Source organism: Astatotilapia calliptera, chromosome 7, assembly GCF_964374335.1.
Source record: "Astatotilapia calliptera chromosome 7, fAstCal68.1, whole genome shotgun sequence".
NCBI lineage: Eukaryota > Metazoa > Chordata > Actinopteri > Cichliformes > Cichlidae > Astatotilapia > Astatotilapia calliptera.
The window spans coordinates 47,259,276-47,281,452 of NC_137428.1; the positions used below are offsets into that span (position 1 = coordinate 47,259,276).

Sequence of the window (22,177 nt, forward strand, 5' to 3'; positions counted from 1 at the left end):
CTCGGGTATGGGGTACTTGTGTTGTTCTTCAAAGGTTTTTAAGCAAGTGTAGAAGGACGCTGAGTGACTGTGAAGTTGATTATATAAGGAGAAGTTTATATTTGTATTATTAATACTGATAAATACTGTCCACAAATTACGAATGATGGAATCTCACAGGCAGAGAGCTCTTTGTAAGTTGCTGATTAGAAATCTAACACTATTTCCCACTGACGAATGCACAATCACGTCGTGAAAACATGTAGCACACGTTTATAATTTGGCGAAGTATTGGGGGAAAAAATGGAATGCACAGTCATACACACTCCTGTTGCACAGATGAATGTGTGAACACATCAGTTTCATTGGAAATATTTCTGATGACACCACAGTGGCATGGATATGTTACAATACATGTTGATACAAGAAAAAAAAAACAGTGCATGGGGAATTGCTTAATAAAATGCAGTCAAACCTGCAGTCAGAGTTGTTCTTTAGCTCCAGTGAAGGTAAATGTTCACCACTTATTTCAGCACACAGAAGCCAAGTCTTTTTTTTTTTTTTTACAAGAAAGGCTTGGCCATAAATAGCATGTAAGAGATTCACTTGCACCTTTGCACACAAGGTTTGTTTTTAATTGTGAAACATTAATGGCTGCGTGATTGAACATTTTGGGGCTCACTTGTTTTTGCAGCAGAACTCCAATAGATGGCAACATAATTACCAAAGTTTCAGTGAGTCTCACAGATCTGCCTCAAATGATGGAAACACTGAAATAGTCATTGTCATAAGCTATTTTCTCTTTCATTTTCCCAAACAATTAAACAAATGAGGAAGAATATCTGAGCCTAAAAAAGAGTGAAAAGCAAAATGAAAAGGCACAAGTAATAAAATGATTGTATGGGTTTTGTGTTTGAACTCCTGCTTGTTTTGTTACGAAGATAAAAAACCTGCTGAACTCTCACGTAGGTCTATGATGAAGAGAAACATATAATCCAAGAGTAAATCGAAGATTATTTAATTCTTGAGTGGTCATTTGTAAGACTGAGAAAAGTACAAACTCAAAAAATACATAAATAAAAGGCTCAAAGAAAAGTGCACATCATTAGTAAGCAACAAAAAAGAGACTCTAGCTGTATTTGGAAAATTATGTAACAGGAAATCAAATATTTAATCACATTAATTGCACAACCTGGAAAAGATAAATATCATACAAATACATTATTACCATTTTATGTTGTATTTTCCCAGGAATAGCACGCTTTGAGTGTACTGCCAGTAGTTTCAAACCATTTGATGTGAAGGCTTTCCAAGCAAAATCACAGACAGAACTAAAAACAAATACTTGAAGGAGGGATAAATAAAGGCCCCTCAGTTTTGGATAGCACATACGGGATTGCAAGTCGGGAAACTGAGAGGATAATGAGCCCGTTCAATAAGGGTGAAAGTGAAAAACAGGATATGGTTGATCCTATTTGGCTGCACGGATGAATGCCAAGTGTGCACCAGAGCAAATGCAAGATATTTGAGTGCATCGTGCACGCAAGAGTTGTCAGTACCATGGAAGCAAATGTACTTTTGTCAAACATCGTATCTAGTTTCTATGAATTACATTGAATCCACGTGGAAAAATGGCAACCGATCAACATCAGACACGCTAGATCAGCGCTGCAGACATTTAGAGAAATAAATGTTTGGTCTTGATTCTAGCCGCTCAACTGGATGACTTATTATTTCCCCGATGACAGGATATGTCTGACTAATATGTGAACTTATGCTATGGGAGTATAAACAGAAAAGGAGATTTGTGCTTCATTCCTTCTCGAGCCTTCAAACCCTCGTCTGTCAGTTGTTTTTACAGTCTTTCCACTTATTCTCTCTTGCTCTCAGTATCTGTCTGCTTATATGCCTGAGGAAATCGCTGCTAAATCCATGCTGGAATCCACATGGACACTTTTCCTGCATGACAGATAAGGAAAAGAATAAACCCTAGATTCTGATAATTGAGGGATGGTGACAGGTTGAGGGTTGATTTGTGGGTTTGGTTTTGGGGCTTTTTTCTCAGCAATAATCTCACAATCTCACTATGCCAATGAGAATAACAGTCATAATGGTATGCAGCTGCTTTTTAATGGGGCCCTTGCAATTGGAAATTAGACAGTTCATATAGGAAAACCAATCATTTGGCCCTCTACTCCAAAGAGAAGATGCACTGCTCGTCCAGTTCCCAGAAATCTACACCACAATCCAATTTCAAAACCTGGGGTTTTGGACGATGCTTCCCTAGAATAGTTTGAAATTTGTGGAAAATGAGTCGTATTTCCACGTAACTTTTAATCCTTGTTATTTCTTAACAATGTTTAATAAAACTTTGTCAGCACATACAAGCCACCAGAAAAATGTAGCTGCCTGGCAGAACTATATTTCCTCCGCCAAGGTTTTTGGTAGGATTCTCTCTGTAAACAAGATATCTTAAAAAGTTTTGAATGAAAACTAAGTACGGGTGCAGAGTGAGAGTGCAGAGTGGGGTCATGTTAACAGTTCATCATAATTTGCCTTACATCGAACCCAGGTCTTCGATGATTTATCGGTTAAAAAATTGACAAAAAGTCTTAGAAATGAGAAACTATGATTCCCGTGTACTGTCAACATATAGAAAGTACTGTATAAGAATTTAAAAAAAAATCATATTAAATTTGACCTTTGACCTCTCCCACATACAAGTGGAGATACCGTCTGAATTTCAGGAGCGGGACCACTCCTCCTTCATGCCCCCTCCGGCCTCAGGCCCCCCTTCACCAATACCTGCTGTTCTCATTTTCATGCCCCACCCTTCCCCCCCATTTTCCCTCTCTTCTCCTCTCTTCCTTTCCTTCATTCACTTCTCGTTAGTACATGGGGATCTGCCCGGCCCGGGAGCCGTCGCCGGTCCCCTTTGAGGCCTTACCCAAACCGCAGCACCAGTTCACATTTCCTCATCCGTCATCGCCCATCGTTACCAAGGATGTGGTCCCAGCTAGTGAAATAATAACAAAACAAAAAGATTGTGCTCAAAATTATGTGAAGTATTTTAAAATGAGTTTCAACAAGGCAAATAACAAAAGACACACATTTTCTGACTGCATCACAAACTTCGCAATATTTAAAAAGAACAAAAAAAACCCCCCAACTATAAAGAAAACACAACACTGTTCAGTGAAAAGTATTGCCAAGAGAGTGAGCTGCCTTGATAGAGGTTTGCGCTCTTTGCGTGCTCATTTTCTTGATATTGTTTTAATCTATATCCACAGTGTTCACCAAATAAGACATATAATGAGACATTTTCAACAGTTTACCTGTAGTATTTGGTGAAGCATGTAAACTGCTTGTTCCAGAAATATTATATTGACTTATCTACTCAAAAATCCAATAAACAAACAAAGCCGTCTTTGGCCAGTCATTTAAACTCAACAAACTCAATAAAAGCTGTCCAGGACTAGAAATTCACATATATTCACTCTCAAACCAAATGGACGTGTGTTTGAGATCCTGTTTATGACATTTACAGTAATCCTTCTTCATCATCAAAAAATACAGCAACCTATGCATCAGTATGCTTGATGCCAAGCTAAATATTTCCTAACTTACTGTTTAATTTTTGTCACATTGAATTCTTTTTTTAGTATGATCATTGTTGTCTTTTTATTTATATTAATGTGATTTCCTGCACTTATGTAGCAATGGCATCATAACATCAAAAGTATTCACTACATATTGCAGAAGAAAATTAAGGAAGTTTAAAATAATGGCTCTGATGTGATATTGACTATATTTACAAACTATTAAACTGTGTCTGGCTGAGGATTACCTTCACATATGGCAATGTGACTCTCGGTCTGCTTTTGACTCTCCTGTTGGTTTTGCCAGGAAATGAGGTAAGATTTCAGAGGAAATAAGGCGTTTATGTTCAGATTTCAACTAAAGCTAATATTTATCAACACCCTAAAGTATAACAGGCCTGTGTTGTGTGCATGGGAGTGCGTGTGTAGTGGGACCCGCTTCATAAAGTCACATAATAATTATTCACTCAAGAGTACGTAGCAACACTAGCGGCAGCAACCCAGACCAGCTGAGTCTCGGTTGTAATGGGAACCAGCCGACCGCCGTTTATATTTTCATTTTCCTTCCTCATTTTTAAAGCCCCGAGTTTTTCCATAAGGTAGTCATTTCCAAGGCTGACGTGAAACCAGACACCCATGAGTACTCATGGTAAAGGTCCAGAAACAACATAAGGGTGGGCCCAACATCCTTTCACCTTCCCCAATCCCCCCATTCCGTCTTGTGCGACTGTTCCTGAGGAGGTAAACACCCTTTCACTCTGTCAGAAATGAGATTTCTTTCTGCTGCAATGGCAGTTCCTTCAACTGCCGTGCTTTCTTTCTCCCCCTTGTACTTCTCCTCCCCTCCCTCCCTGTGCTGCCACATCTGGAACCCAGCTCCTCATTTATTTATGTGGTCTGTTGTGTTTCTCTCTTCTTTTTTTTCCAAGAGCCTTATTTTAAAGTCCTTTACCTTGTCTTGTTGGCAGTTTCGCTGTATCTGATGAGGTCTTCAATTACATCCCACCATAACTGGTCACTCTGCAATTACATGCTCCACCACAGAATCCCCCTCCTGCATCCCCACCTCCTGTCTCTGAAAAGCACCACTGCTCATATGGCAGACCAAAATAGACTAGTTCCATGTCTGTTTGGATGGCAGCCCAGCTGAAACTATGCTCAGCTGCTTGACTGACAGTGGGATGTGGGTTTGTTCTCCTCAAGAAAAACCTTTAAGGCCAGTCACGTTTACACTCTGAGCAGTCTTACTGCAGCAGGCTTCAGAGGCGGTTGGTCCAGCTGGGCACCGAGAAGGAAGACAGAGACTAAGTCAGCGTGAATGAAAGCGAAGACACACACGGAGAGTGTGCTGAGAAGTACTACGAGCTGTAACTATGAACCCGACTGGACACGCTTAAAGCTTTCAGTTGCTGACAAAGAGAATGGGTAAGTTTTGCAAAGAGTTCAGTCTGATCTCAAATTCTGGGAATAGTGAAAGGCTTCTGTCAAGGAACTTTGAGCCTTTAAACTGTGGAAAACTTTGGCTTGCATGACTTAGCTGTGAAGCATTCAAATACAAAACTTAAAAGAGAATGCAGGGCATCCGTGGCAGATCATCTGTTTTTTCCAAGCGTTCACAGACTTTTCCAGTTGGCGATGCTGTTGCTGTGTTGAGCAAGGTGCAGCTGGAAACTGATTAGTGTTGTGAATTATTTAAATCTCATAAACACAGGAGACGTGAAAAGCAACCAAGCTCAAAGTGTCAGATAGGAAAAGGACACAAAATTAAGTTTAGATCTCTAGAAGTTCTACAAAACTGTAAATACTTTTGAATGGGGATATTAATGATCAATACATAATACTCACAAGTCGTCAGCATATGTGCTTCCTGTGCAGGTTTTTCACCACCTTGGAACTTAAAATTAATGTTCTTGGAATTTTGGTAAGTCCAGTGTTTGCTCCCCTTTTGCTCTTTTTTTGGTCTCTACCAACCTGATAGCTTTAGCTGCTAAATTCTGCACTTTTCTTCAGTTTTAACATCAGATTATTGAATAGTGCTACTTAAAGTCATGAAAAGAATCTACAGGATAGAACTTTTTTGCTGAATCAGCCTTCATACAGGCGCTACCGAATGAATCATCAACATAACCTAAGAAAAACAACTCCTCGCTTTCAAATAACAGTTAAAACCATCATCATAGCTGCGTTTGTGTTTGAGTCACGTTGGAGTTAAACTCCACCGTGTTCAACTCCAACTTTCTGCTATAACTGTTTGGAATAGGCTGACCTGGTTTGTGTGGGAATGATGGAAGCTCAGACTCTGCAAAACAACAAAGATTACAGTGAGGCCGGTGGTAATGATGAGGACACATGCCTTTACTACAGGCTTCTGTCTGTTTGTGATGTGGTTTTGGGCAATGTGTGTATGCATGACAAAGGCAATTAGTGACTACATGAGAGCTGTGTCATGTTTTTTCATATGAACCCAGAGATTTTATAGGCGAACAGTGTGGTCTATCACCACGCTGGTCTATTCACCATATCCACTTTAGGAGATGTTACCTGTGTTCTCAGTGGAAATGTACGAGGAGAAAAAAAGACCACTGATCAGCAACATTCAATCTGAATCAGAAGCATTTCATGGACTGTGTAATTATGTGAAAAACAACAGCACACAGGACCTAACGGTGAATCTTGTAGATTCAGAACATTATAATAATGCAGTGTTGTAGTGGTGCACTCTTAATTTATGCTCCAAACTTTTTCCAGTAAACGATAAACACCCAGTGTTATAAACCACGATCTGAAAGTTGACTATTCACCTGAAAATAGGCCAGCAGTATTTGTGGATGATGATCGAACCTAAGCTGTTTGTCATTGGAGAGTAAACATTAATATGAAGTTAAAGCTGAGGTGCAGATTTTTCAATAAGTTCTTATCCACAGACTATAGGCTGAGACAGCTACATGATTATTCATTTTAAAGAATGATTTCAACTTCGTTAATGTAGGCTATAACCCAATGTGTTCGTTAGGGCTGTCACGATGTTAAGGATCAAAAAGTACTGAAAAACTCATATTTAAATTTAACAGAATGAAAGAAGTTCTCATCAGGTTACAGCCTGATGAACATACTAAGCACGTGTCTTTTTTAGCTAATGTTTATGACTAGCTTGGCTCCCACCTCATTTTCATTGCTAAGCTTAACTGCGCTCATGCTAATAAGTACTCTACTGCAGTGCACAAGTACCTAAATGAAAAAAGTCAAAAAGTTGGTTGCCAATCTGTAATTGTAACAGAAAGGAAGAGATTGCTAATCAGTTTTCAGAAAAATGGCAATGCCAGGTCTCACTAGCTAGCTAGTAGCATCATTCCCCCCATGTTAAATTAAATAAGTGCATGGTGTACATTGTGTACTTAAAGTATCTAAATACAAGTAGACAAAATGTGCAACAATTCTTTCCTGTGGTTTGGGCCACATAAATTCTCTTACTGGAGATGAATTTAATTATATTAATTTAAGTTGACAGCCATTTTTACATGAAAAATGTATCTATCCAGAGAGGCAGCAGTCTAAACAGTTCAGACCTTCCTCTTCCTCCTTTTATATTTAAGCAGAACATTATCAAACGTTTATTCTCAGATGGTTATGACTGCTGTTTCCCTTAAATATCTGTTTAGCACTTCTTCTAATAATACAGTACATGGTTGCTTAGGGATAAATCTGCCATGCATTCTCCTCTTGGCTGTCTGATGAACAGCTTAGGAGGGCGTGTTGTGGTCAGCATGAACCGCGCATGCAGGTGTGGCCCTCACTGTGCTGCCACGCTGTTTAATTAGGTTTTCGGGTGTGGAACATCAGGGTTTCCGCTGTAAAAAATCTCGTCTCTCTACGGTCTCACCCCCACACATTGTCCTGTCACATTAAAAGAGTGCCACTCTAGATGAACAGTTACTGTCACTGAGGGTGTGGCTGCTACTAAATCTGGAAGCATGAAGCTGCACTTGACTCCATGGAAGTCTGGCTTTTGAGAGCTCATTGCCAAAGCATTATGCAGTCAGAACCGTGTCTGTGATGCTGAAGTGGTTTTATACTGAACATGAGAACTTCTTTCATCTATCAAAAACTGTCAAACCCTTTCAGTATATTTGCTCCTATAATTAAAGGCTCCTTAAAGTTGCTGACAACAAAGTCATTCTCTTTCAAGACTATATTACATGCCTGAAAGTGGACTTGGTCCAGTCATTCTCTACGATCAGCCTCTTTCCTCTGGATAAACTAGTTTCTTTCTTTGTAATTTATTTCCATTTTCCAGACCCTCATTCATGCTTCTGTGTGGCCTTGCTGGAGTCAAGAACCGGTCATTTTCTGTTCTCCTCCCACTAGTCTGGTGCTTCCCCAGAAGCTATTTCTCATAGAGCCAGGACTGCTTTCTCACTCATGGCTCAGGAGCTCAGGGTTTTCTTCAGAGAAAACAGAAGTAGTACAATTCATTGGTTGCAACAGTCTTGTATTTTTTGGCTCATATTTTTAATTCATTCCTACTGTTCTTCAGTTAATAGGAAAACATAATGAACCGTCTGTTAGACAGCATCTGGATGGTTAATGCTTGTTGTTATAAAACACATTTTAACGTATACTTTGCAGAAACTATGGCTCACACTATTAAGGAATAGAGTTTTCGGGAATTACTACAATTTTTTGCTGATATTTATGAAAATAAATGGAACAAAGGAGGAAAGCAGGAAGAATTATGACAATACTGCATTTTGCAGAAGACTATAACTTTGTGGGGAAAAAAGGTTGATGTCTCTGGAGCAGCTGGGTGACAGCTGCTCAGGCAGTAGGAGCAGGAGGAAGAATATAAGCTCCGGGAATGGGTTGGAAAGTGAAGATATGAAGATATTTCTCATAGTAGATTGTCTCAAGCTAAGCTAAATTACTGAAATGTAATGTATAAATCGAACATGACAGAGTGCCTACTTTGTTCAGAGTCAGCGTTCGACCATGGAGAAAGAAAGCTATCTGTAAATTGTGATAATTGCAGTACTACATTTCTGGCAACACCGATAATGTGGTATATGCCGCCTTCCTGTTACCTCGGAAGTTGGATGTTGGAACTCAGGAGGGACAACAATAGTGAGTTCTGGTAGTAAAGTTGGAAAAGCACGAAAATCAGAATTTGCTTTGCTTCTTAGCTAGGTAGAGCCATTCATACATCACTAGCAAAACAGACTATTCTGACGAAATGCACTAATAGCATGTTAGTGCATCCCAGCAAGGAGCTCCTTTTGTGTCTATCTCGGCTTCGTCAATGAAAACTGTTAAAAAAAAGTAGAAAGGAAGAAATTCTCTGCAAAACTTCATTATTTAATTTAAACACAGAAATCACTTCTTGAGATTATACATATTTTGCACATTTTATGCAACTTCTGCAATAAGTATGAACATTTGTAACAAATTTGAACCCACACCATTGTCACTGACTTTGTGCTGTTGAAAATCCACATGTGGCACATGTACCTCTTTGACGTTACTTTATTGTGGGTAATGCTAACTGTTGACACATCACTGCAACAATGTTCATGACTCAGTGGAGGCCCTCTCTTCAAAGTATGGACTCAATTAGAAGAGTGCAGGTATAAATTTTTGTGTAGGTGGGCCCAATATGGCAGACACATGGGGGCCCAAGACTGAGAGATAAATCAATATGAGACTGGTTGAATTAGAGCATCAGTATGAAGCTTCCCTTGAGTTAACCTCTTTTTCTTTGCTCCGTCCGTTTTTCTCCCCTCATCTCCATCTACTAATTGGAGGAAGGTCATGGCTTGCTGAGCTTTAGGCTGCTTTTTCTGTCTTTAGTTCAATTGACATGTGCTATATCTGCTCTCTGGCCCACTGTTTTGGTCCACTGGGGAGATCATGAAAGGAAGTGGCGGCTTCAGTACGTCCGTGTTTGTTGTAGGATTCAGAAAGGTTACCGCTCACTCCTCTTTGTGAACAAGCCTTGGTGGTGTTTGGGAAAACCTTGGGGAGTCTTGACAGCCTGCTACTCCTTCGGTCTAGCAGTGTCATTTTCTGTTTAGATAACCTCTGCACCCACTCTGCTTTTGTCAGCTTGTGGCTTGCATTGATTTATACATCGGAGACAGACACTCAGCAGCTTTCAGATTCGAATTTAGAAAGAAAGGCCATTATTATGTCCAAAAAAGAAAGAAAGAAAGAAAAAAGAGGGTGAGGTTAAATGTCCACAACAATTCTACCAGCGGTGGTGTTACACCTTTCTAAATGATGCATATCTCATTTTAAAATCACACTTTTTTAAAGCATGAGAATATTCTTTATATCTTAAATGAGAGTTAGCAGCTCTAACTGTTTTTCAGCTCTAATTACGCAGAAAACTGCATAAAACTGCTGCATGTTTACTTTTCATGCCCAAAGTACAAAAAACAGCACTGAAATGTCTTTTAGAGGTGCCACATGTGTGCACGGTGGGTACACATGGAGCCTTTCCTGCATACCTTGAGATTTTTGCAGCCGATATTTACTTATCAACATGACCACTTGTGCCGTTCACCCTGCACTTTTAATGCAGCAGCGGAATAACAGTTAGAGGAAAAACAGTCTTGAAAAGTTCCACCCTACCCTCAAGTGGTTCTTGTGTTCCTTTGCTTAGGTCTGGGCAGCAGACCTATCCTCCACCCAGGATTCCTAGTCTTCTCTTCCTTTCTCCCTAAACCCACACATGGACCCAGCCCACCTAATTTACTCCCACCTCCTAATGTCAAACAGCTGTAGCCTTGAGTAGCATGGAATTACTGCTATTGCAGCCCTACTCCCATTCATGTGTCTATTCTTTTTCTCAGCCATTTTGCGTGTGGTCCCTAATATCACATCACTCACATACCCAAATAAGGTGTGTAACTCAGCCTTCCTTTCACCGGTTTATTTATGGTCTGGGCACTGGATATATAGGGCATGAATTTACATTGCAGGTGGCTGTGGGTGGAGATAGCTGAGCTGACAGGTGATGATAAATTCTTCATACAGTGTGCTTCACTCATACATTCTTGCAGCCGCGTGGTCTCCCTGACATGTAATGCAAAGTCATAACTGGTCCAATGCCATTTCCACGGCACTCCATCTAACTGAAGGAGCTGTGTGACATAACTGTCATGAGGTCACTTTGTTTGTGATTGATAGCAGGAGACTAGGAAATGATGCTGAGGCTTGAAAGCTCTTGCTGTGGTTGGGAATCTGCTTCAAAGGAATGTTTTGGCCACATGTCAGAAGTCAAACGTGGCAGCTGATTTTCAGGGATTTTGTTGGTCTTAAAATCTGTAGCTCGATGCACCTGTATATTTTTTTTCTTTAAACTGCTACACCCCCATGGTAACTTGTTCACTTATTGTTTTATAGAGTTTTCTCCTTCGGCTTGTGGCTTTACTAAGATCTCGTGCTGAGTTTGAGTGGCTCCACAGAGGCAGCTGAGAGTTCAGTGAACCCTCACGGTTCCACATGCACACTCTTTGAGTTGCTATGTGATGTTCTGCACACAGTTAATCAGAAATGGATGGTTAAGGATTATTTGGCAGAAAACCACCAGGTTATGTTCAATTTCATTTTTTGTATGCCAGACGCTAACATTAAGCGCTTCTTCTTTCACAAATATCTGCTTGTGTAAAAAGCAAGGAGATAGATAGATAGATAGATAGATAGATAGATAGATAGATAGATAGATAGATAGATAGATAGATAGATAGATAGATAGATAGATAGATAGATAGATAGATAGATAGATAGATAGATACTTTATATTTCCCACAAGGAAATATAAACAGCAGCAGGGCAAAGAATAAAAATAGTACAATCTACAATAAATAAGTTGAAGTAAAAGTGGTTCCAGCCTTGTATGATTCTGTTGGCATCTCTGGCATTGATGATCTGTCTCTGGAAGTAGTGGAAAGAATGAAACGTCCTCCCATGAATGCTGACAACATGCTTGAGGAGGTCTATGAGAATGGAATTACTGGCACTGTCTGAGGCAACAAAGAGCTGAAAGTAGGAATTTTCCATAATTTAAATTAGAGATGGCACGATACTACTTTTTTATGTCCGATACCGATACCGATATCATAAATTTGGATATCTGCCGATACCGATATGAATCCGATATAGTGTTTTTTAATCAACAAAACTGTTTTTTAAATATCTTGCTGCATTTTGTATAAGTTCATACTCAAGTTTAAAACAACAACTACACTAAAGCTATTCTGTTATACCTGTATGCAAAAAAAAATATTTCATAGTTCAGCAATACTGATCAATCTAATAAACTTAAACCTACACCATCCTCCCTATTCTGGTATTTTAAAGAGTACTTAGCATATATATTAAGCAACCTAACTAATAGAGTTCCAACTCCCAGCAACAATAAAAATAAATAAATAAAAAATAGGGAACCACCCCTCACGCTCCACCTCATGATGCTTAATCGACGTAATCAACCTTAATTTGATGCAGTGTGAAAAAAAAATGCACAGAAATCAATTATTTTTCAAGAAATATTAAATAGATTCAACATCTTTCTTCAACAAAATTGCAGACTGCACAGATGGTACCTTCCCAAAGGAAAAAGTACTATAGCTTACTAGGGTATATATATTAGACTTAATAGTTACTATATACAGTAATTGACTTCTATTCATTTTACATCAAATTAAAACTTTGGGTGTCAGATAATTATTTATTAAAAGCTAGACATTTTAAATGAGAATAAGAAAGAAAAGTATGTCTTTGTGCCCCCTTTTCCCTGTTCATGCCCTATCGGCCCCCCTGGCTAAACTTTGCTAGATCCGCCCCTGCACAGTTACCAGCGTCAGCTACGTAGAAAAAGATCCTGGAGTAGAAAGTAATATTAAATACATTCTAACAATAGCTGATCAAGCTTAAACGTGCTGCTGTTGTTCAGCCGCTGGTTTCCTCTTTCTGGTGCAAAGTGGGCCAAAAGCAAACTAGAGTCACGGACTCGCGACAGAAAAGCCGATCAGCTGATCATTAAGCAGTTTCATGATTGAAGTAGCAGCAGGAGAGGCAGTCGTTTGTTAAGCTTAACGCAGGAATGCTTTACAAACATTCAGAGATGGACTTACACACTTGCTTTACTTCTCTCGGGGATAACTTTATCGGAGATGAAATGCCGGGTTGCTAGCGAAGCTCCACATGCTATCCAGACCACCACAGGTCCCGCATGCCACAGCCGCTCTATCACGTGATGCATACTGCTCCGACTGCTAACGTTCTGAGGTGAGTTACGGCGTGTTGCAAGTTTTGTGAGGTGCTTTCGTGATATTTAATGGATCGGATTACATTTTTTATTTTTCTCCGATATCCGATCCAGTAATTTAGGTCAGTATCGGACCGATACCGATACGTAATATCGGATCGGTCCATCTCTAATTTAAATACAATTCACTCTCATGATAGCAGACTCTGTGTTACAGTGCTATGGTTCCTAATCCTGATGAAAATTTGTTCAGTTAACTGCATACCCGTGATGGGAGATAACCGTAAAAGCTGGACATACAGCTGAATACAGTTAAGTCATAGCAATAGTTAAAGACACACTTAAGAGGAAAGAGGTACATTCAAAGCATATTTGAATAAAATCATATAATCACTAGGAGCTGTAAAAGCGATTTGTAAAAAGGTGGTGAAACCTAGAAGGTGTACTTGTTACTACAGGGATTTTCCAAGCCAGTGACAAATAAGAAAGTTATGACCAGGATGTAAAAACTAGCATGTCCTGAGTTGGTGGGCTTGCTGTCTTGCACTGTGTACATCAGATTTATAGCTTCGCTGAGTGAGCAGCATAGCACTGATGATGTTAAGGTATGCAGTTCTCCGCAAGTTAATCGAGTTAACTGCTGCCAAGTTTTGTTTTATAAAAACAAAAGGCACATATCTAATGACAATGTGGTTCCATTTGATGTTGCTTTTGGGTTTTAGTTCTGGTTAGGTGTTCTGTGCCCACTTAATCTGGGTTTTCAGGACCCAGCCAGTCTGACCACACTTTTCAAATGGATTCACTTCTGTCTCCTGCCTTTAACCTCAGTGTTTGTCAGTCTTCTTGGCTCTGAGGTGACTCAGCTGATGTTTCACTGAAAAAAAAACAGCTTTCCACTTTTGTTTCTTGAAGCAGTCTGCAGCTCTGATTCGGTTTTCCCCTCTCCTTTGCCACAAGAAATGCATCTCAGCCAATCAAAGGTTGTTTCTGAGGTGGGTGTGGTTGGGGTTAAGTCATACATGACAACACCCATCAATCTTGTTATTTTGAACACCACACTGGCCTGTAACTGAGTGATCTTCCAGTTTTCCTTTCTCCCGCTTTTGTCATTTAATTTTTTTTTATTATGCACTAAAACTAAGTAGAGAGGTGTGTAAGTTTCTCTTGTGCTTAAACTTATCTTATAGGCACATTTGTGGTCCTTTCTGCGTAAAGTGGCTGCTGCCGAGTTATGACAGGCTACTTTGTTAGTAACATGTGTCAAGTTGCTTCGACTGATTATAGTCACATACCCTGCTTTTACCTGACCACGCTGTAAGTCTGTCATCAATTATCTCAGTGTGACTCTCTATTAGCCATGTGCTGTGTATGTGAGTGTGGTGCCTCTCTACAGGCTTTGCTCATTCATTATTAAGAAGCTCCTGATGTTTTGCTGGCCGTCACTGCTCCGGTGTCAGGTACCCACACGATCCTCTTTACTGAACCAGCCTGACTAGGGATCCAGTTCCAGTCTCTGGCCTGTTGGAGCTGCTCCCAGAGCTGCTGAGCTCTACTCTAAAGCCTTTTGTTAGCTCTGGATGTTGGCTTTTCTCTGGCTGATTCCCCCTTGTTATTTCTTCGACTAGCTGTCAATGGAACTGGGAAGCTTAAAATGCATTTGGATATTTCTCTTGGCGTGATCTTGAGGCCATTTCATCTCTCGGGAGGTATGGTGCTGCTGTCATCTTTTTTCCCCTCTGAAAATGAGAATTATGGGTACTTTTATAGCTTACCATAAAGTGTCCAACCAAGAAGATGGTGTGTTCACTTTAGCAGACTTGTGGTGAAGCAGTGTAGTTATTTATCCAGCTGAATGTAATCTTTTTGGGAGGCAAATAGCTCCTTTGGTGCCTGAGGAAGCTGCTGTGATTACTGCTGCTGTGACGTGTAGGAGCTATCAGTCTCTGTCATCTGTCTACATTTATTAGCATGATATCTAATGGGGTGGCTGATCTTAGACCACAACTCTGGCTACAGGTCTGTGCAAATGTGCGTGTGCAACTTGACCCCATCTGAATTCTCCATAAGCCACACGGTTGCCTAGAAACATCAGGAGGGCAGCAAATTTAACTTCCATAATATTATGCCAAAGGAAAGAATGACCTCAGGCCCAAACATACTGTTCCTTTTTTTGGCCTTACAAGGGCATCTTCACATTATTCCAGTCAGAAGTATGTCCTTGGGGAAGGAAGTTTTCATATCTCATACTCATGTATGCAGACACTCCTGAGGATAATTATGATTTACTAGACAAAAAAATTGACCTAATTTCCAGTGAACTTTTTATCGAATGTTTTTACTATATCAACTGCTAACAGTAGCTTTAATGGTAACTGAGGTTTAAGTGGGAAAGAGCCACACTGTTCTCTGCAAATAATACAAAAGGATTTTTCCACTTCTTTTCTGAATATCCTTTAAGTTTTTTGCTCAACTGATAGTTTCTTAAAAAAGTAGGAAAACTCTTTTTTCCGGGTCTGGGTACAGTATGAGTGACGGAAGTACAATGGAGCAAAACTGTGGTTCTCCTGTCAAGGTACGCCGTTGAGGGAGAATATCACATGCTATGTCACGGTCTGGCTGGCAGACCGTGGGGAGATGGGGAAATAGGACCCAAACGCCGGACTCTTCAGTGCAACAGTGTTTATTTACAAGGTGGTGAAGTAAACAACAATAAATCCCCAGTTTCCCAGTGTAGTGTCTTCTTCCCAAAAGTCCCCGTGTAGTGCTCTCTGCCCCAGTGTCCCTGCACTCCCCGTGCTCACTGCTCCTTCTCGTCCCACACTCCTCCTGAGGGGAAGACAATAGAGGCAGCCGTTACAACTTATCCCAGCAGGCAGGCATACACTCACACTTGACTTGACTTGCTTGAAGACTGACATGTAGTCAAACGCAATACTCCAGCGTCGGTGGAAGCTCCATCGCTCATCTAAATAGCTCCCCCGACGAGCCCAGATGAGGAGCAGGTGTGCGGCCAGGACTTCGGGTGTGGCCAGCCCTCAAGTTAGGCCACGCCCCCCGGGGCTGAAGGTGCCTGTAACTTGGCCACAGCAGAAAGGCGATACACACACACACACATACCTGCCTACATACAGATGTGCACAGGGGCAGTGCAGACAACACACCAAATAATAATAACAACAACAACAACAACAACAACAGTCATCGTCCCCACTGCCCACGGACCCCGAGTCCCCAGAGCCGGGTCCGTGACAATCTAAACTGATCTTGTCTGTAGAGGCTGGTGACAGACGCTAAATGATATCCCAATCGTTCCTGCTCCACAACGGATTTTTAAGTTACAAAGGCTTGAATGACACTCTAACACCTTCCAATTGGTGTCAACTTTCTAATACTTGTATTGTGTGTAACTATCAGTAGTGGAACTGCAGTTTATATGTCTGCTATGTAACCTTTCTATTGCTTCTAATTCTCCCATCTTTTCTTTACATATCATTTAGAAAGAATCTGCTTAACATATCCAGTTAACTGTTGGAAACCTTAAAGATAACTCCTATTGACTTCTTGTTGTATTAGTACATCGGCTTGTTTATTCCTACAGTCATGTGATTAGTTGATTACCTTGATTACCTTAATGCTAAATGCTGTTGCACTGTCCAAAGATGAAACCACTATGACAAAATATGTTATGTTCACTTTGGTGAAATTTAATGAAGCAAATCACATACAAGTTCAAAACAGTGTCAGTACATCACGTCTGAATAATTTGAGTTTGTCTGATTAAAGAAGTATTGAAGCAGACAAACTCTCTTTGGTGAGGAGGGTTGTAGCAGAAGTGTTTTTACAGCTCTGTGGCAGCACCTGTATTGCCCACAACCTATCACCCATTTTTCACCATCCCCACCACTTTCTCAACTCTCTTCACTCTTCACACTGAATAGCCATTTTTTGTTATAAAAATATATGGAAAGTGGAACGGTGCTTCCACTCTGTCCTCCTACACATTTATTTCTGACATCACGGTGTGTCACACTCAAACTTGTGATGCTCATGAAGCCCTGTCACCGTCCCCTGAAACATGTCAGGATGTTGACACTGTTTTTCTATCATTAGCACAGCAACAATAGCTCTGCTGCAGAATGGGGTCTTGCGTCTTTAAAGGCAAATTTCTCTGCTAGCCGTCTCACACCGATGCTGTGTGTTGCATGTGTTGTTACATGCCAAGAACACAGTTGTTGGGGGTCATGGAGTTAGATGCGGTAGCTGCTGAAGTTTTCAAACGTGCCTCCCTCTGCGTGAGATTTGACTGATGGTGAAATCAGTAAAGCCGTTTCATATTGACAGAGTACGGGGCCGACAATGCCTAAAGATGGTGCAGCTGCTTTTCCAGTGAAGTCAAAGATCAGAAAAACCTGCAGCTCTCTTTGAGTTCATAGAGCTGTATACAGTTTCTGCTTGTTGTTTATATGTTTTATGCACAGCAATACAAATCTTTTTCAGAAAAAAAGCTCTAAGATCCCTCTGTACACTAGCAGCTAATCAAAGTTAGAACAGAGACTGGAGCTAATTGGTAAACATATAGCTAATCTGCAGCAGTTAGCAGTGTAAGACCTACACATATTCTCATTGCTGGCCGAGAACAAAATGATTAGAAAAATCTGTTAATATCAGATTTATCTCATGACACATTACTCCCACATTATTGCTAGGAAGTTGCCTCCAAGTGACCACTCTTGCTGTCTTTGCAGTTTCGAAACGCTATGGCTTCTAAACACAAAATGTTTCCATGGTGGTAAATGTAGGACTTTGGTTTGTCATCCATCTCTGTATGTTTCAGAAGAGACATTCCTCTTGGTTCTGGCTGTGAGCTTTTCTTTGAACAGTGCTGAATGGAGGAATGGTCGCAGCAAGGTTGGGCTTTAGGCCAGAATGCTTGCTGAGAAGGTCATTCAGATCTCTTACCCGCAGTTAGCACTGTCAAGGAATGGCTTTAATGCTCATTGTGCTAAACAACTCTCAGGTGTCAGTGGAAGCTTTGTAGTGAATGATGCGGGATGATATCAAAGGGGATGGATTAAAGTTTTATCTACTTGATATTAATGACAGTGGAAACCCTAGTTTATTTTGGTAAGGTAAAACCACATAAGTAAATCAAGTACTCATAAACAGAAAAGCTCTAAAGTTGCTTGTACGATGAATAGATCTTAAAATCTGGCATCCAGTTAACTTTAGAAAAGAGATAAAGTAAATTTTTCTTCTCTTGGTGCAATTCAAATGACACCTCACATCATAACAAGTCAAACCAAATAAACAAATCCCTACGAGATGGAACACACACACACAAAGCTCAGTGTAAGCATACCACTAGAATCACTCAGGCTTTCACAAAAATAAATCCTTCAAGGTAAAGACCAAAGCTGGACTTTATGGCTCACTTATGAATAGCGTGACCAGGTGTCCCTCTGTATGAACAGCATTTTTATCCCTTGTTCCACATTTTGACTGGCAAGTGCAAGATGTGCCCTTTTTTTCAGTTAGTTAATTGTCAGTTACGGCTCAAAAAGATGATTTTTGAATGTATTCCTACTTAAATCTAACCAGACAGAGCAACAGCAGAAATAACAGTGACATAAATAAAAATATAGGAGTATATAAAGACTAATAAACATGAGACCATGAGAACAAACTTTCCTTTATCACAAGAGAGCTGGAAAAGTTAATTCAACTAATATTACTTTGGCCATTAACATCTTGAATGCAAATTTGGTAATGTGCACAGTTTGGTGTATTTTTATTTTTAAGTTGGACATGAAAAATTTCAGCATTAGTAAGGTTTCCCACGCTGTCCCAGAAGAACATGCTTCACACGTGGATTTTTACAGAATCCACATTAAAAATAGGCGGCTATGTCATGCTAATGTTATCTGTGGAATGCCCTGCATTTAGACTCAGACTGAGATAGCGGACAAGAGGGTTGTGTCTGGAGAGTAAAGTATGCAGTTTCAAAATCTGCTTCATGTAAAAGAAACAATAGTAATACTAATAATCATTATTTATAGAATGCTGTGCAAAACAAATATACAAGTTTTCTTACATACTTTACCCCAAAGAGGACAAACTGGAGGATAATTTGCAATTTATGAGCTGTGAAATCCTGTCAAATTATTTAGACAAGCTTAAATTACTTAATAGATCACGCAGGAAATTCTGGTTTTGTGACCGTTGTGATTCCAGTTTGTAAAGATCATTTTCACAGAACAGAGCAGCACAGGAAGTCATGACTGAAGCAATCGGCACCATTTTCGGTATACAAACATACAGTTCCAGTTGTGTTAAACAAGCTATTGCTGTTCTCTAGCTCCATAATTGTTCCAAAAAGTTTTACTCTACTCTGTTGGATCAGTTTAAGTCAACTGCAGCCAGATTATTCTGGCATAAATCTCTGTCTGATTAGCTCAAGAGTTTGAGCATGGCATTATCACTACATGGATAATGAGGTGGGGGGTTTCTTAATGAACCTTAAATCTTACTGTAAGATTTAAAATATGTGTAAAAAGAAAAAGAAAATACAGCAATATACATATATACATTAGAAAATATTAAATTATTGATAACAAAATAGTCTAATGTAGTTAAACTTTGCAATACACTTGCTAACTCACCAAATGCTTAGTTCGCATCAGACCTTCTCCGTCACCCTTTATGGATTTCTCTCTGTCTAAAAACAAGGTGCACTTTAAGCCTGCCCAGTGTGTGTGGGATAGGAATGCTGGGCCCATGGCTGAGCACAGCCAGCTTCCAGTTTGTTCCCACCCAGCCACTCATACAGTACCCATCCTGCTCAGTTTTCTTCTCCACATGACAGCTCTGTGGTGAGACTGTAACCGCTGTCTCCTCCTGTGAACCCAGTCTTCAGCTCAATGATAGGACGTGAGCAGGACGGCATGGCTGACTTGCTGATACAGAGCATGTCCACTGTATTTAAAGACCTGCGTCCAAAAGAAACTCACATATTATATGCTTTCTTCAGTCTGTGAGTTTCAGAGAGCAGTGGGAGAAGAAGCCAGAGTGTTTAATCACTGGCAATTTCAAAACAAAGCCAAGCCATAAGGAACGGGCTGCACAATGATGGATCCCTGAAACATCATGGACATTAAATTTGGATTACGCAGCATGACTCAGTTTGTCCTGAACACAATCACATTGAGTCAAGCTGATCTTGGCCTCTCAAGATGGTGAGTGGCTTTGCTCGTTTCTTCTGTTTCTCCTCAGAGTTCAGTTTCTTGTATTTGCGTCGAACAGAAATTCATTGTTGTTGGCACAACACCGAAGCTAAACCGCAGTGCTGTGGTATTTTGTTTTCTGCAGAGCAGTTTTTGTATTCATTTAGTGGTTTTGCCAAGAATCTGGCAACAGGCATTCTGCTTTACCACAGTATATTCTAGAAAGACTGGAAACGTATTTTTAGTCAGTGATGTAGAAGTTATAGAGAGCACACAGGGAGAAGTTGGTATACAGTGATATATTACTCTGCACATATGCTGAGTTCATCTGAGTCAAAAAACATGTTCGTAGCTGTAGTTTTAAAAAATAAACTATGCAGCATTGCTGTTCTTAAAAGTAATGCAATACGTTACATTACTTTCACGTCAGTCAGTAACATGATCTGAACACGGACACATATCCCTAATCCGGCACACGGATGATATTTCTTTTAACGTTCACGTATGAACCCAAAACTGACAACACACAGTCAAGTTGACAACCAACCCAAAGAGACATGAACGTGATCACCACAATGACTTGGCTTTAGAGACAAGTACATATAACGGTTTACAAAGCGCTTTAATTTCCTGACATCATATGGTAAATGTATCTGTATGGCTACTCTTCTCTTCCTCCTAAGCGTTGGCATTGTATCGAGTATCCATGAGAAATGAGAGTAGGAGCTAGTTGTACTGCTCCACAAGGCGATTAGCTTTGACTGGATCAATCAGAACTAATAAATTTTTTTTTTTCCCATTTTTAGTGTCGGTACATTTCTTTGTCCATGTAGTTATCATTTATCTTTTTTTCATTTAGTTATCATTTTGCTTTCATCCAAATAAAAAGTAGTTTGGGAGATTATTGGTTGTAGAAATTAACACTGCTCTGACTGGTCTGGTGTCAGCAAACCCTCAGCTCTAACACCACCTTGGATTCTTTGCTAGCGTTGTGTGTTTGTGCAAAGAGCTTCAGTTTTATTTTCTGTCCTGGGTCAAGTTTGCGCTTTACCATCACGCTCTTATCCTTTTAAAAGTAAAACTGACGTCTGTATCCCCACTCCTCAAAGGTTTTACGTGCTCCACCATTTTCCTGCACACAAACTGAAATAGCACAGGGGCTACGAAAGAAAAAGGCATGGTTGATTGGGGGGGGGGGGGGGTTGTTCTTCCTACCTAGGTCAGCAACTATCAAACAATTACATTACATTGGTCTAGACAAATGGGAGGAACCAGTACTGACTTTGAAACTCAGGTTTGAAGGATATAAAAAAAACAACAACAGCAATAGAATAATATTAAACACAAAGTGAACCCGTCTTCCTTCATTAAATAGGTTCTTTTAGATGTTAAGGAGGAATTGACTTAACCAGGCTGGCGGAGAATGAAGACAACCGGACACCTGCAGCAGATGGGGGAATCAGTGAACTTTTATTGAGACAGAGACAACCTCTCAAACAGCTCACATCAGGAGATTCCTAATATTTGCTGTGAGGATGGGTATATATTCTCTAAAACTTACAGGAGGGGGTTGTGAGGACAGTGCTGCATTAGCAGAAAAACAACTCCATAAAAGGAAATCGGCCTTGGGTGTTCTAGTCTCTTCGCTTGCAGATATCTTTCGCCTGCAGGATGAGGCGATCGCTTCTTATCGCTCTCAAGGCCAAAGTCGTGAGCACACATTTTTATTACACAGTTGCACAGTAACTTTAAAGCTGAACAATATTTAAAGCTGAATAATGTTTGATCAAATTATATTTTCTTCAAATCCCCCTTTTGACCCATCTTAAATGGGTCAACACACAAAAATAAGTAACATTCAAAGGAACACAGAGACGTGTCGAAGCCTGGCTCGAAAAACTCCTCGGGTCTTATCATTTGTCTTTATCTGTCATTGCAGATGAGGAGAAAAGAGTCCAGGCACCACCCTGCCCAGGGGTCGGCTGCAAGCAGTCTCGGTTCCCGATGAAAGCAGTAACAGCTGTCCTGCACACACGGATACAACGAGTTAGTGCAACCAGGGTAGTGACACAAAATTAACAGTTCCTGTAACCCAGCAACCAAAAAACATAAGT

At 40.2% G+C, this 22,177-nt stretch overlaps 1 protein-coding gene across 2 annotated transcripts in view; it reads left to right on the forward strand.

Moving 5' to 3' along the window:
- Positions 1–4,816: 4,816 nt before the first annotated feature.
- insc (INSC spindle orientation adaptor protein) overlaps positions 4,817–22,177 on the forward strand; it is a 67,691-nt gene continuing 50,330 nt past the window's right edge. Inside the window, exon 1 of one of the 2 annotated variants that reach the window (XM_026175087.2) lies at positions 4,817–5,003. The gene's annotated coding sequence lies outside the window, so the exon portion shown is untranslated. Of the gene's footprint in view, positions 5,004–19,645; positions 20,076–22,177 lie in introns of those variants that run through there. The other variant, XM_080303763.1, reaches the window with a different exon arrangement.